Raw genomic sequence first — 16,954 nt, 5'->3', positions numbered from 1 at the left:
AATACTCCTCTGTTTCTTTATATTAAAAATAGAAATACAGCCGGGTGGTGGTGGCACACACACGCCTTTAATCCCAGCACTCGAGAGGCAAAGGCAGACGGATCTCTGTGAGTTCGAGGCCAGCCTGGTCTATAGAACTAGTGCCAGGACAGGCTCCAAAACTATACAGAGAAACCCTGTCTCACAACACAAACAATCAAAAAATAGGAATATAGATATTCATAAAGGTATGTATTTTTTTTTATATTTTCGATAAAACTATTCAACATCTTTCACATAATATTTTTAGCATGAATTCTAATATTAATTGAAGTCTGGTCACTTTAGAAATACTTTTCGTTTATGTCCAGAGAGATTATATCTCTATTGAAACAATAATTATGTAGTTTTATTTAACAGTTTAAGAGTCTTTGTTGTTTTCTTTTTTAGATGCCCTGAGAGAAAATGCTTTTAAAATCAAATTGCTGGGCATAAAGCAGATGTCTGCTATCCCAGCACCCAGGCAGAGGGTCAGGGGGCAAAGGTCATGCTCACTTACATGGCATGTTCATGTCCAGTCTGGGCTGCATTTCTCCACTGAGAAACAATGGAAACATACTAGGATTTTAAGAAGTTACCAGCCGGGCGGTGGTGGCGCACGCCAACTGCTTTCTGATGGGATCTGAGTTCTCCACTGCAGATAATTCATATCAGGTACTATAACCTAGTCAAAAGCCCATCAGCAGGGATGCCGTTGGCCTTAGGAGGTGGAGAACCTACTGCTACTTGGCTAGGTGGACAAGTTCCTAACAAGCTTTCTAAATACTTTTGTTTATACTCTCAGACTAGTTGATATTGCTGCCAGCCTCGGTCAGAGCAACCTAAATGAGACGCCTAGGTCACCCTCTCCAGAGTTCAGGTAATAATGCTGAAGAGAGGCTGAGGAGACCCTTAAGAATCAGAGGATGGGGAGGAAGCTGTGTCCACGACACAGTGGACACAATATGGCCGCTGCACTCTTGAACCCTCAGCATCTGTGGTTACCTGCACAGGACTGGGCCAGTCAGTCTTCAACATTCCACCAGGGATTAGGCAAGGTCCCCGCCTCTCCCCAGGAGCTCTCGGCAAAGGATGAGTATTGGAAAAGAATCATTTTCTCTAGCAGGATAGCACTGCTAAGTTGGCCATATTTCAACAAATAACTGAATTGTCAAAAAATAAATTAAATATCTTTTCAAAATGTAATATTTCATTCATTATCTATAAAAATGAAAGCAATAAAAATTATATAATCCACTTAAGAAAGAAAAGTTAAGCCAAAATAGCATCTAGGTACTTTAATATAAAAAAAAAGTCCCTTTGGAGAAGCAGTAGTGTAAAGTTTAAGCCAAATTAGCTCGTGTCTTGCGTCTGCTTTCTCAGAAGCACAGCATAAAGTAAATACCATCTTCAAGGACTAGGGAGACACTGCCTGTTTCAACACACACGTCTCACGGAACGATGATACCAGCAGCATAAAACAAGGCAAGGGGTTTTGTACATGCCATGCAGATTTAAAAAAAAATCTAGATTTTGGTTTTGCCAAAACAACCTTAACTTCAGCCATGACTACCACGTGGCTACATTTGCGGGGGTTCTATTTTCATTTCCCAAACAGGCCACCTGAGTCTTAGAACAAATATGCCTTACTTAGCTTATTGTATAGCTAAAAGAAGAAGAAAATAGTCATCTGTGCCATCTTTAAAAATAAGGTCAAATTCCCGCTCTCATCAGGAGACGCCATGGTAAGAAGACTCCAGGATCTGACATTGGTGACCAATCAACAGTGAGACCAAACTTGACAGACCCTGAGAGATTAGTAATTTGATAAGATGGGAAACTTTCTATAGATATTGGGAAACAAATACCTTACACAAAATTTAATAATTTAATAAAATTTTCGCACTTTAAACTACATTTGTATTTTACATTATTACTGGGGTTATAATGGGAATATATAACTGAGGTGACATGATAAAAATTAGCAATTATCTTGTGAAAATATTATTGTATTACTAAAGAATCAAATAGTTCCTTTAAAATCTGTTGTAAATTGAAGTCACACAGAAGACTTACTTACTTGTTTATTTAGACATTGATGGGAAAGCTTATTGTCTAAATGACGTAATCTGTTCATGGTTTTCTCACCCCTAAAAAACTACCTCAACATGAAGTACCGCATGCTAAGGTGGCCAGTGTCTATTCCAGGCCCCGCCCCTATGCCTGTCCTCATTGGCGGCTTTGGGGGAAAGTTAAGCGCTTCCTTCTTTAATTCCTTGCAGACAGATGTGGCCACAGGACACAATGCTGACAACATACAGCTGAGCATTCTAGAGAAAAGTCCAGGAATAAAGCTTTAAGTTTTCTGTATTCAAAAGACAGATCTGACGCTGCACATCTGCTCTTCGGAACCATGGTATTCCTCACGATCCATCGTGAGAGTCAAGGACTGCAGAGGTCCTGGCTCTCATGAGCTGAGTTGCGGCGTCATCAGAAACGGGTGCAAGCCAACATTTCTTTCTGTCTTAACTGATGACTGATGTGGAAAGGACCAACCCACTGTGGGGGGGGTGCCACCCCTGCGCAGGTGGTTGTGGGTGGTATGAGAAAGTCAACTAAGAAAATCATGGGAAGTAAGCCCCTTCTTCCATGATCTCTGCTTCAGCTCCCGCCTCAAATTCTTATCCTGACTTCCCTTCATGATCGACTGTAGCCTAAAATGAACCCTTTCCTTCCCCTGTTGCTTTTGGTCACGGTGTTTAGCATGACCACAGGAACTAAGACTCCAGGTTTGGGACATTTTCTTCTACGAATTTGTTGAAGATACTCTGCCCTTTCACTGTGCTATTCTTATACATATGGTATCCCAAAGACGGCATTTTATTTATATGTTTAAAATAACTTTCTCATTAACCTTTGTCCTCTGTCCCCAGCTCTGTTTTTCCCATGATCGTTCCTGTTGATGAGGTAACACTGGGGTTTTTATTTGGTTTATTGAGTCCTTTATATCTGGTATTATTTCAATTTGGCCTTTCTTCAGTAATTCTCTTTACTGAATTCTGTTTTCATATCTTGGATGACTTCCACATCAGTGTATAGATTCAGCTAAGCATTCAGTGTCCCGTGTCTTTACAAGTGCCAAGCGGTAGAGGCAGAGTTTTCCCAAGACAGAAAGAAAGCTCTATTAAAAGATGTCTTCTCAAATGATTAGCTGAGCCCACGCACCCCTTCTCTCTAAAAAGTATCCAGACTATTGCTACGGCCTGGGAAAGTCGGCAAATCACCATCTTGAAGGACAGTGCACATCATGCTCCCTCCAGTTCAGTCATCGCTGCCAAGGGCCCTTCATTTATTTCCTTAGTGATGTTCAGTGCCCACCATAAGCTCCTTCCTGGGAGTTGGGTATACAACAACCAATGAAAAGACAGAATCCTTGTCCTTACGAAGCTTGCATAAAAATCAGCAAGTTTCACACATTCTTATAAAAAAATCTTAAATTACATTTTATTCTTTAACATGTTCCCCCAGTAGTGTGTGTGTGTGTGTGTGTGTGTGTGTGTGTGTGTGTAGGTTAGAGGACAAGTTTCAGGACAATTCTCTTGGTCAGTGGTTTGGGTCTTGTATTAAATTCAGCTTGGCAGTCTTGGTGTCAAGTGCCTGTATCTGTTGAAGCATCTTACTGGCCAAAGTTTCCCACATTCTGGGTTTGCTTTTATTGTTGTTGTTTTGTTTGCTTGTTTTTCAGACAGGGTTGCTCTGTGTAACAACCCTGGCTGTCCTGGAACTCGCTTTGTAGACCAGGCCAACCTCTAAATCACTTCCTCTGCCTCCCAAGTGCTGGGGTTAAAGGTGTGCACCACCATGCCTATTTCTGTTTTTCTTTTAAGATTTACTTTTGTTATTTTATTTTATGTGTATGTGTTTTGTGTGTTGTGCCTGCATGTATGTAATAGCACTGCATGTGTGTCTGTTGCCTATGGAGGTCAGAGAGGCTTCAGGACCCCCTGGAACTGAAGTTACAGAAGGTTGTAAGCTACATGCGAGTGCTGGGAACCGAACCTGTGTCCTCTCCAAGAGCAGCAAGTGTTCTTGAGCCATCTCTTCCGCCTCCATACTCTTTTCTAATATAATATTTCATATTTTTCCTTTGACAACTTCATAAATTCATACAATATATTTTGGCCGGGCGGTGGTGGCGCACACCTTTAATCCCAGCACTTGGGAGGCAGAGGCAGGCGGATCTCTGTGAGTTCGAGACCAGCCTGGTCTACAGAGCTAGTTCCAGGAAAGGCTCTAAAGCTACAGAGAAACCCTGTCTCGAAAAACCAAAAAAAAAAAAAAAATTAAATTCATACAATATATTTTGATTCTACTGACGACCCCCCCCCCAATTTTATTCCTTCTTTTTAAAAATACCCGACTGGGTCCGATTAGAGGTGCCCATATACTCACAGGGGGGTGGATCATCCACCGGAACTACACTCCTGAGGAAAACTGACTCACCACCCCTCCCTCATCCATAGCAGAATGTCAACTGACTTGATCTTGTATAGGTAATCACAGCTGCCACCAGCTCCTAAGTACAATGGTCCTGGATGTCCAGATGGCACCGCTTCATCTCAGTCTTCCTCAGTCTCTTGCTCCTACAGTCTTCCCACCCTGTTGTTGCCTGAGCCTTGTTGGGAGGAGGATAACATGGATGTTCCATTTACATTAGTGAGCACGGAGGAAGCTGCCAGGTCAGTGCCAGTTTGATTGCTTCAAATTTTGTTACCAAAATATGTGATGTCTGCAGGGGTTCTCACCAGCCCGAACATGGCAGTGACCCTCGCAGGTCTTGGCCTTCTCCTCCATTTCCTCTTCCTAAAAATCATTAGTTTATATTTCTAAAGCTAGATGCCAAGGTGTGTTTTCTTATTTGACCACTTCTTTCCCCCAAGGCTGATTACTAAAGTCCAGCTATCAAGGTATTGAAGTCATACAATCAAAAGCCCCATTTTGACTGTCTTAATTAATATGTCCAACCAAAACAAACAGATGCATCCTAATATTGGATTTCTCCTTTTACTTTTACAAACTGCCATTTGTCTGTGGGCCATGTCTGTCTCCTCTCTATCCAGATGCAGTCCTTTGTCCCCCTGAGACAAATACTCCTTCCCCTCTCCCTTGTTTCCTTCCCCTCCTCTCTGGGACCTCTAGCTCCTTCTGTCTTTGTCTCTTATTCCTTTGTTCCCCTGTGGCAAATAAATCTCCTTTATGCTGACAACTTGGTTTTGAGGTCCCTTAATACCTGTCCTTTGAATAAAAAGCAACAGGGTCTTCAGCCAGGTTCTGGCAGACAGCAGGGAGCAGCAGCAGTACCTGCTCTGTTTTGTGGAGAGCTCTCTAAAGCCAACTCCCCTGACTGACAGCTCAACTCATACCTGACACTGAGCTGGTTTGACAGTCTGTAGCTTCTACAAAATTACTCTACATATATTAACCCCACGTAAAGGTATGTGGGTAAGTTTGTAAAACAGTAGCTTTCCATATATATGGCTTTTCAAACATCTTTATTACTACTTATCTGCCTTCCCACCCCACTTTTTCTCTGGTTTTCAATAGTCAAAATAAAAGTTTCTTGCTAATGCAACCAGGTCATTTCAATTGTATGCATGTCTTAGTTAGGGTTTCTATTGCTATGAAGAGTAACCATGACCATGGCAACTCTCACAAAAGGAAACACTTAATTTAATTTAATCATTGGAACTGGCTTACAGTTCAAAAGTTTGATCCATTAATATCATGGCAGGAAGCAAGGCAGCATGCAGGCAGACATAGCGCTGGGGAGGTAGCTGAGAGTTCTATATCTCCATCAGCAAGTGACAGGAAGTGAACTGTGTCCCACACTGGGCACAGCTTGAGCATATGAAATCTCAAAATCCACTCCCACAGTGACACACTTCCTTTAGTAGGCTACACCTACTCCAACAGGGCCGTATCTCCTAATAAGCCTAACAAACCGCTTAATAGATTCCTGTTCGGAGCTGTGAACCCCCAGATCCTGAATTTCTTGTAAACAACTTGTTTTCCCCTGATCTGATCAGCTGCTCTGAGCACGAGACCCTCAGGAGTTCCTGATGTCAGGTGAATGGTTTCTGGTGCGTTTGGCTGGGACGTCGCTATCCCTATAAAAGCTGCCCCTGACCACAATAAAGGGGGCATTCTTGGGGCATTTTGGCATCAAGGATAACTTGTGTCTCTCTGTGTGTGTCTTTGTGTGTTTCAATCTCCAGCCCCTTGCCCGGTTCAGAACTGTATGGTGGCACATAGAACGCAGACAGGCGTGGTGTGCCGCAGATTCCCTATAGACCAAGCATTCAAACACACTAGTCTATGGGGCCCATACCTATTCAATCCACTACAATGTATTTCAGTAAACATTGGTGGGAAAGATAACTTCCTTATTTTAAATGAAATCAATATCTAAAAATGATTAAATAGTAAGTTTATATTCTGTATATTTCCCTGCAAGTTGACCACTGTGGAAAGGCTGCCATCAGTTACCGTGGACAAGGAAAGTGGGATGTATCCACAAGGCTAGAAGCATTCTAACTCACACGTGCCTCAAGGGTCTCCAGTCCCTTTAACAAAACCAAAACAGAACATAGTAGATACTGTACAGTGGGAAAAAGATCAACTTGGATGTCTCAGCGCAAGGCCATAGACATAGAGCCTTGGTCTAGCATCAAAAGGTTAGCTAACAAATGTAATGTCAGGTTTTTAACAAAAATAAAATGCTGAAGCTATGAATTGATAGTTTTCTTGTTCTCTACTTCCATGTCTCTCCGGAAGACCACTCTCTGTAACAATTTCAGCTCTTTCAAGCAAATTCCCTCTCTCCCTGTTGTTTTTCAAATAAGCAACATTTTTGTGTAACAGTTTCCTCGGAGATTGAAACATTCCATCCTCCAGGGAAACGCCTTAGGAAGGATGGTAAACAACTCAAAGTATCTTCAGGAAGTTCTTGAAACTGATCAGATTCTCTCGGTTCTCCCTGCTAGTGTAAACAATAAAAACTGAGCGTTTCAGAGGAGCAAGGATGCAAAGAAGACTCTAGATAAAACCAAACAGGAAAGACTCAGGCCAGAGCAGCTGCCTGCAATAGGTTTAGATTAGGGTCGCCCGGAGAGGACACTCTCCTGCCTGTTGAGCGGCCTGCGCCGTGTGTGTTCCAGGTTGCTCAGCTTTTATGAGCTGTCATCAATGCCGGGGTGAGCCTTGGTCATTCAAGTTGTTTTTGAGTCATTTCTGCGAATGTAAGTAACCTTTACCCATATTCTTGTAAGTAACCCCCAAAACTCAGAGTTTACCAACTTGTACTTTGCTGGCATGAAAGGTTGGGTTAGGGTTAGGTTTGTCTTGGACTTCCTGTCTGGGGTGAGGAGGCATGTGTCGCCTCTCCCCAGGAACATTTTGTCACACAACATTCATATCCCCCACACCCCAGGGTTTCTCTGTGTTGTCCTGACTGCTGTGGCACTCAGTCTGCAGACCAGACTGGCCTAGAACTCAGATCATTTTCTCCTTTTAGGTGAATCTCATAAGGCTCGATTTGGCCTTGAAATGAGAACTCATCTCTGTATGAGACAAGTTTCATTTTGAGTTTTCCATAAGACGTTATTATAGGGGAAATATAAAAACCAAGGCAATTAACTTTTTATTTTTTTTTAACAAAGAGATGCCTTGGTTTATTCAACTTCATAGAACAAAGCCTTTAATGATCAACTCTTACCCAGGCCTCACTCCCATCACAGTGTCTGCTTTAAAATAGATCAGAAACTAGAAAAACTTCCTTCCCTTTGCCTGGGTCTCCACTTGAGGGAGCACCTACATTCAAGATTAGCAGCCGTGAGCCATAGGGCTTTGCTCTAGGGGTCACACATCGATGACAGTATGTTCACAACACACTGCTTGGTGTCTGTTCCAGCCTGGCCGTGTTGAAAACAAACGCAGAAGGACTGTGCTCATTCGCCATGCTTCCTTCCACCAAGTCGTATAGGCGGTTGCATAACTTGCCAGGACAAGTAGGAGAATGAGTCAAGATGGGAGCAACCCCAGGAAAAATGGTGAATTAGGCAGTTTGGCTTCAGTGCCACACCTACAGCGCTGCACACGGCTTCCTGATCTCCTCCCTTGGTATCACTAGCCCCGAGGGGTCACCGGCATACCTAGGGCCTCTCCCCTTCACCTCACTGAAACTCACTACCCCTTTGCCTCCTCACTAATTAACTTTTACTGCTGCAGTTTCTGTCTCCCTCCGGATTTAAAGTGACAACTGCCTAATCTGATAATGCCATTCACATTCATGCGTGGAGGGAAAACCCACATTCACGTGTAGAGAGAAAGCGAGATGGTAAAGCAAATTTTAACCATGATCTTCTAAAGACACCATCTTTACCGCTTAACTCATTAGCAACCTGCAGTGAGAATTTCCAGCCAAGGAATTTAGGTGTTTGGGCACAGGGCAAGCCTCTGCTCTCAACATTTAGACTTATCTGTGCCCTTGTTGTCATGTAGCTATGTCCTAGAGGGATTCTTGTGTTTTAAAGACTTCAGTTACTCCCCCAAAAGAAAATAACCCCTGTATTCAGTGGCCCTGAGGGTAACTGTATTCCTATCTGATTTGAATCGCTAACCCCCCTCCCCCAAGGCAATTCTTCATTCCCTTGGAAGTGTGAGTGCCCACGCCTCACAAAGTCTTTCTGGAGCTCTGGAGCTGGTGCTCCAATTACCTGCTCACGTTTGGGTAGATTCCTTATCGTGCTCCTGCTTCTCACCTGGGCAGAGTTCCCAGCACAGCTCTCAGTCTGTTTAGCAAGAAGGAACAATATGTTTCAGGGCTTAACAAGGAGAAAAAACACTAACATGGCCTGTCTAAGCCAGGGTATGCATGTTTCACACTGAGAAGAGCCTCAGAAAGCAGCTGGGAAAACAGTGCTGTTTACAGATGTGGATGGACTCAGAATAAATTCCAGCCTGTAAGGAAAAAGGAGTGTTTTTAAAGTGGCTGATATTTAAACCACGCAATCTTAACATTGTAGAGAGACTGTGCCCTCCTTTGGGGCTTTATTGGAACACAGAGCTGATGTCCTTAGACTAGGTGCAAAGTGTTCTATGGGCCTTGGGTTGTTGATCACGCAGAAACCATCCTTGGGACACAGGAAGTTCAGAATAGTAAGGCCACCCTACAGCAGACTCCAACATACATTCCAAGTATGTGAATGGTGGAAACAGAATTCACACCACAAAGCTGTCTTTTGACTTCCACGTGCCTGTGCACACGTGCACATTATATATGCACACATGATGACCAACGAAGTAAAATAAATAAAAGCTTTTAAATGGCAAAATATAAAGTACGATAAACCTACAGAAGTTCTAGAGGAGAACTTGGGAGGCTATTTTTGGTAATAGAAAATAAAATAGTTTGTAAGCACACAAAGATGATCATTAAAGAAATTAAAGTCATTCCGACTAACTTGCACTCACGTTTAATTTCTTAGTTACTGCATATCAGTTCCTTGTGGCTTGGTCTGACAGGAAGTGTTCCTGCCACGTTCCTAACCTCAATGGGAATAAATACCGTGTTTCATTATAATGCATATGGTTGACTTTGCTGTAAAACATCTATTTTAAAATTTATTTTCTAAATTAAATATTTCATTATTGGTACTGCTGGATTTACAAAAATTATCAGCATCACTTGAAGCAGCATACTGTTTTTTTCTCTTTGCTCTAGAAACACAGTCCACTGTATACATTTTTTCTATTGCTGAACCCTTCCTTTATTCCTGAAATAAGTCCCCTTAAATTAGATAGCACTAGGTCTTATTTGTTTTAGTATTTTCTGTCTTTTTTTTTTTTTAATAAAAGCATAGTGTATTCAGAAAGATTAACCTGTAGCTTTCCCTTTTGTGTTTCTGGTTTTATTTTTTAAACCAGGCTTTCAGTTTCTCCCAAACAGAGGGGATTACTGTAGTAAGAAGCCTTGAGGGCAGACACCTGAAATGGCTTCATGCAAAAGGGAAAAAAAAATGCCCACAACACTGATGTCTGTCCATTTTTGTGGACGTTTACAGCCACTACTTTCTCTGTTCTGTTGACCCTTCTTTCTGACAGGTCACAAGCTATCTCGGGCTTTATGGATGGTTCTTTTCTTTCCAGTAAATGTATCAATTTTCTTTCAACGGCAAACATAGGCAAGTGTCCTGTTTTTGTTCCTCCAGACCAGCCTCTCCCTATCTTACCTCCCTGATAAATGAACCGAAACATTCAAAACTGGGGGAAGGGCTCCACTCCCGCAGGCTGGCCTTGCTCTCTGTTATTTACTGACCAGACTCTTTCCTCCCGCTGCTTCCTAGTTTATGTGGTTTCCCTGAGCTGCCTTCATCCTGGTACTTCGTCTTCAGGGCCCAGATTAAATTCCTTCCTTCATAACGTTTCTTTTGCTGCCTTACTCAGGGCTGGCTAAACTTTTTGGCTCTAGCTTTCAAATTGTTTCTAGGGTGCTAGCTTTCTCCCTCTGATTTTATGTTTAGCTCCTTGAGGACAGAGACCTTAGAGGCAGGCGGTCCATGGAGTTAGAGGGATCATATTCAGTGCATGCTTGCAAGGCATATTTGAAGACATCCATCACAGTTATTCATTTGCTAAATGAGATAATGAAAACTCAAATAGTAGCCAAAGGTAAATCATTAATTAATTCCCACATTCATCACACTTGTACCAAACCCTCAGGGCTAGGGAACCTGGGATTGCAGCTCGCCTGGAGAAGCCACATGAGCCTCATGTCTCCATTTTGAGAAGATCCATGAAGTAAATAAAGACCCGTGTGTGTGTGTGTGTGTGGGGGGGTCTTAGACAAAATTAACCACGCATGCGTTAGTGTAATAGAATGTTATGCAGTACTTTCCAGAATAACAACAAAAAACTTTGAAAACCCAGACCACAAGGTGCTATTCTGTTCATGACTTCCTCGCCAATAGTTGAAAATTTAAAATGCTTTCGTTTGCAGGAAAGAAACCACTATAAGGATACGTCTTCGCCACGCTGGAGTGTATCTAGAAAATAGTTTATTAATCACGTTCTTTTCCTGGGAAAATTTAAACGTTGGGATTACCAACTTCACAAAATAACAGGACAAGAGTTGCCTTGGTTTTGACCGCAACAGGAGCGTCTGAGTTTTCTGGGGGGAGGGGGGGACACATTTAGGGACTGTGTTTGCCACTGCGTACCCATGAAGTCTCCCCGCAGCAGTGGGAACCTTGCGGAGCTGTTTCCATCGCTCGGTCACCCCAAGTCTGGATTGCTGCGTAGCTGGGGGAGCTGGCACGGCGACGCTGGCACTCTCCGCTTTCTCCTCGGCCGGCCTTTCAAAGCCCGGGGTCGCGCCGAGAGGATTTGGAAGCCAGGCTGCACGGAGGGGGAGGGGTCACCTAGATCGCTCGGGCAAAGAGCTGGCCGCTGCGCGTTGGTCACTTTCCCCACCGCGCGCCTCAGACATAGTTTCTGAAGTTGGAGGAGTGTGAGGATTTCTCCTCGGTCCGGGCAACGCAGGAGCGCGTGCAGCCGCAGCAGCAGAACTTGGCTACGGCGCCATCAACCTGAGCGCGGGGCACAGTTAAAAGATGAGCCGGGCGCCCAGGCCCAAGGCACCGGTTGTCATGGCAACAGGGGCGCCGGTCTCCCCCCCCCCCCCGCGATTCAGTCCCTAGAGACGGGGCGGGGGGCGGGGCTCGCCAGGCGGACCAATGAGGAGGAGCGTAGCGCAGGGTCTGAGTCCCGTGGGCCTGTCCGGGCGCGGGCGGGGTTGAGTGACAGGCCGGGGGCGGGGCCGGCGGTCGGGCCGAGGAGGAGCTGCGCGGCGCGAAGAACTCGCCGCGGCGAGGGTGACACACCATGATCCCAGTCCCCGGAGGTCTCCGCGCCGCTGCCGCCACCGCCACCGCCACCGAGCTGCACTCCCCGGCTCTTCCGTGCTCCTCAGCCGCCTGGGCAGCGCCGCGGGCGGGCGGCCGTCGTTGAGGCGCTGCGAAGTCGCCGCGGGCCGGCGGGAGCTCGGCGGGGGTCGCCGCCCGGCGATGCTGCTGCTGCTTCTCCTGTCGCCGTCCCTCTCCGCGCACGCCCGAAGCAGCTCCGGGAAGAAGAGGCGGCGGCTCTCGGCGCCCGCGCGCTGCGCTCCGGTGGCCGCACCGCGAATCCCCACGCGCCGGTAAGAAGCCCGCGCGGCCAGGCCGGGTCGGCGGGACGTCCCCTCGGGTCCTCTCGGTCCCGTCGGTTCGGGTGCTGGGGTGCCTGGTGCGCCGAAGTGGGAAGCAACGACCTGCAGCCTCACCCAGTCTCACCCTCCCCGAGTGGGCGCGACGGGCTGCGTGAGTGGGTCACAGCGAGTGACACGGCCCGGTGGAGCTGGTGCCGACAGCCCTGCGCGGAGCGCGGAGGGAAGGGCTCCCGGAGTCTGTTTCTAATTTCTGTAAATGATTGTGGAGATGGTGTGGTGAGAGGCCGCCCAGAAGAATGTGTCTGTGTAAGGGATCGGAGAAGGGGGTGGGGACGGGGGGGGGGCGACAGGGAGACGCTGCCCTGACCCAGCCCTTTTATGAGTTTGCTCCTCTTTGCTCCAGGTCAATCTTCCAGTTTTTCTTTTGGCTCTTCACGTGAGCGCGGAGGGCTGCAGAGTTAAAAGTTAAGCCAAAGTCACGGAACTTTGGAAATTTAATTTCCTTCTGTGTGTGTTAGAGGAGGGAGGACCGGGAGACAGAGGAACGTGTTACGACAGTGCAGGTTTCTTTGGCCTTACCGGAGTTAAGACCGACACCTCCCCACATTTGCGACTAATCTTTTCTACAACCTTCTGTTATTTTCGCTTAATTGCATCTTTGAAATAACAAACGCGGTGACTTCATAGGGAGCTGCCTGGAGCTGAGTTTACCTCTCCGAAAATGGGGCAATCGGGTTTGTTTTCAAGGCGGGTCCTACACAGAATGTGGGACACCTGATCTGTGGGTTGAAGGACGCTGCGAACTTAAGTAGGACTATCTAAAGAGTTTATTAAAGGATGGGAAGAGGGTAAAAAGTACTTGTGTTATGAAACAGGCATTGGTATTTTCCCAAATTCTTGAACTGGGTTAGCAGGGTCGGGGTGAAAACCAGCTTCATTCTCATTTTCTGCTAGTAGTGATGAAGAGGTGCAAATTATTTCTTCACTTGAAGTGTTGTTTTTTTTTTTACCATGTTCATGAAGAAAATGACTCAATAAATTCATACAGATAAAGTACCATGTCATCCAGTCCTACTGTGCTTCACAGTGTTTTTCATAGCATTATGTTCTAAATTCGGTGTTCTCCAGGTTTCCAGGGAGAACCTGTGGTGAGAAAGGAGAGGCTATTAGAATTTAAAATAGAAACCATTCAAGATTAGTTAGGAAAAAGGATGCGTTCTATAGCGTCTTTCACTTTCAACATCAGGGAACTGTGACCTCCTTTGCCATCAAATAGATTTATCTTTGGATTTACATTGTTCCAACACTTTCCTGTGCCAAGTCTTCTTTTTGAGGATGATTATCAACATCCAAAAATATGTTTGAGTTTTCATGTTGTGAGTACACACACAGACACACACACACACACACACACAGGGTCAGTTTAAAGGACAGATTTGAATACCACAATAGGGTGTCAAAAGTTGTAAAACTTGTTTTATCTTTTTGTTTGTTTTTAAGATGCCCCTTAAATGCAGGATTTCAGCAGAATTGGCTAGCCTTTTGTTTTAGGGTAGATATTAGGTGTTCACTCTTCAGGTGGGGGAGGGTGGGGTGGGGGTAGCGCCCAGGCCCTTGCACAGCCTAGGTGGGTGCTCCATGACTGAGCTGCTTACCCACACCTAGGTTTTTATCTAACGGATCTTATCTTTTATTTAAGATACAGGAGTCTAGCAGTGTTTCGCAATTAACAGATTGGGACCATTAACAGTTGACTGCTTTTCTATTTCATCTTCTTGCCCAGGCCCAAATTTATTGTAGAAAAAGAGTATCTGGGAAAACTAAAGCTTATTTTTCCTCCTTTTTTTCCCCTTTAAAAAAAAAAAATAAAATGTGAATCTTTTTTTTTTTTTTTTTTTTTTTTTTTTTTTTTTTTTTAGTTTTTAGAGACAGGGTTTCTCTGTGGTTTTGGAGCCTGTCCTGGAACTAGCTCTTGTAGACCAGGCTGGTCTCGAACTCACAGAGATCCGCCTGCCTCTGCCTCCCGAGTGCTGGGATTAAAGGCGTGCGCCACCACCGCCCAGCGTGAATCACTTTTATAGTGTAATCAAATTATAATTTGTGCTGTTTAAAATGGAAATGAAACACAGCCACACTCCAAGCCAGTACATTTGTCAGCTTGTTCTGATTGCATGTGTTTGGGGAAGTTGGAATAGGGTGTTTATTGTTATCAGGCCCTATGGAGTCCGCTGACCCTTTGCGTTCCCATCACTTTGGCAGGAGAAAAGATACTGCAGCTCAGGATAGAAAAGTCTTCTGTGATGGGAAAGGCGGGGCATTTACAACTCTGGATTCTCCCTAACCCTCCGGACCCTTTCTGAAAGTTAAACTCACAAATCTGGTGCCATATCAGAACTGGCATGCTAGCTGCGTTGGGAGAGGAGGTCTAGGGAAAAGTGGAAACATTTTAAAAAGATACTTCTATTCTGTTTTTTTTTCGTTTGTTTGTTTTGTTTTGAGACAGGGTCCCTACAGAGCCCTGGCTGTTGTGGAATTAACTAAGTAGACCAGGCTGGCCTGGAATTCACAGAGCTCTACCTGCCCTTCCTCCTGAGTGCTAGGATTAAAAATGTGCACTAAACCCTTCTGGTGTCATGAACTATCCTCTTCCTACCAAACTGCATTCCCAAACATGTGGCCATTATTAATAGCTTGTAAAGCAGTAGGAAACCAATTGTTTAATTGTTTACAAAGCTCAACAAAACAAAGCAGTAACTCCTAAGATCACACATAGATGCTGGTGCAGCTAGGACCTTAAACTTGCTGTGTTCTTGTCCTGCCTGGTTTGCTGTGTGATGCTAGGAACTTGGAGCAGGGGCTGGTCTGATACTTGCTTAAGTGTTTGATTACCTCATATTTGACCAGAGAAACTTGCTTTTCTATTGTTTATTTCCACAAAGGAAAAGTGTGAAAATGTTTTCAAACGAACTGCCTGGGGCAGAACCTGAGCTGAAGAGTTCCAAGGGCCCAACTGTCTGGGAGGTCTCCAAATCCCAGAGACCTGCTGAAGTCCATGTGTCCTTTGTAAATAATTCAACAGTGTCTCGTTCAGTTTAGTTTGAGACGAGATTAAGTGTGTGCAGACATGGTTAAGTGCAAGTTCACATAGTCTTGTTTAGCCTGTTCGCCCTCCTTGCTAACCTTTTACAGAATGAAGTAGCATTCTTAACTATAGAAGCCTGGGACTGTATCCTCAGGTCATGTCTGAATGTCTAGACTGGTGGTTCCCAACCTTCCTAACACTGTGACCCTTTAATACTCCCCTCGTGCTGTGGTGACCCCCAACCATTTATTTGTCTATGCTACCTCATGACTGTAATTTTGCACTGTTCTGAATCACGATATAAATATCTGATCTGCAGGATATTTGATTGTTACCCCTGTTGGGGTTGCAGCCCACAAGCTGAGAACCATTGGTCTAGACTGTGGAGCTCACTTTTAGCCTTAGAGTTCTTTTGTTTGGCTGTTTTTTGCTTGAACCTGGGTTGTCAAAAGGCCAGAAAAGAAATGTCTACCTCATTTAGCATCCGTGCTTCATTTCTAATGTTCTTTCTAGCTCAGTGGTACCCAGTCACATTGTACCTTAGCTAAATTTAAATACTTTGTATGCTCAGACATCAGCTCATAAAACAGTCCTTATTTTCAGATCCAGGCATATGAAGTTCTAGAAGCTACTCAAGAAATTACACCGTAGAAGTACCTTGGGAAGCAATGCTCTGGACTCACATAGTATAGAAAATACTTTAATGTCATTATATTTTCTGTGTGTATATATGCATGTGCACGGGAGCATTTGCACACCCACGTGCGTGTATCTCCTGAGTCATTTTCTTCAAGCTTGTTATTTAAACTGTGTGTTGTCTATTTGTCTTCTCAGACGTTGGGGTTCAACTTGGAGGCTTGCTTATATCCACCAACTCCATTCCCAACCTTAAAGTTGCTGTATTCTAAGATTTATTTGTGTTTATGAGAGTTTTGCCTGCATGTGTATATGTGCACTGTGTTTGTGTCTGGTCCAAGGAGTCCAGAAGAAGGCATTGAATACCCTGGAACTGGAATTCAGGGACCTGAATCTGGATCCTCTGCGAGAGCACCGAGTGCTGTAACTGCTGAACCATCTCTCCAGCCCTCCAAAATTGCTCTTTTAAGAAAAAATAAATGCCGAATTTTTTTTTAGTTTTTTTTTTGTTGTTGTTGTTTTAGTAATAAATTCTGTTCTTTGACACTTCCATTCGTGATGATAGTGCGCCCCAGTTATGCTTCCCTGGTCCTCTCCTGTTTCCCTCCCAGCTGTGCTGGTCCCCCTCTCCTTACAAACCTCCTTCCCATATTCATGACTCTTTGTTTTGTTCTCACAGAGTTTAACCAGGGTTGCCTGTGTGACCACAGATTTTAAACTACCCATTAGAGCCTGGCGTGCTCACCATTGGGATGCAACTAGATACTCTGCCTTCCCATATCCCCAGATGTTGCTGTAGTAGGTGTTCTAGGCTGTCGGCGTGACTACATCTGGAATTAACAAAAACTCAAATGGTTGGGTACACCTGTGAGGTGTTTGCTTTGTTTATTAATTAAATCATTTGAGGTGGGAAGACCTACTCCTAATCCAGATATTTGAAGTGGGAAGATTTACCT

The 16,954-nt window shown here is 44.6% G+C and overlaps 1 protein-coding gene across 4 annotated transcripts in view; it reads left to right on the top strand.

Moving 5' to 3' along the window:
* The first annotated feature begins 12,154 nt into the window (after positions 1–12,154).
* Ptpn13 (protein tyrosine phosphatase non-receptor type 13) overlaps positions 12,155–16,954 on the top strand; it is a 194,951-nt gene continuing 190,151 nt past the window's right edge. For all 4 annotated transcript variants that reach the window (XM_057771410.1, XM_057771408.1, XM_057771407.1 and 1 more), the window contains exon 1: positions 12,155–12,271. The gene's annotated coding sequence lies outside the window, so the exon portion shown is untranslated. The remainder of the gene's footprint in view (positions 12,272–16,954) is intronic.

The sequence above is a fragment of the Chionomys nivalis genome, chromosome 6 (genome assembly GCF_950005125.1).
Source record: "Chionomys nivalis chromosome 6, mChiNiv1.1, whole genome shotgun sequence".
Classification (NCBI taxonomy): domain Eukaryota; kingdom Metazoa; phylum Chordata; class Mammalia; order Rodentia; family Cricetidae; genus Chionomys; species Chionomys nivalis.
This window is presented reverse-complemented; position numbering and strand designations above follow the sequence as displayed.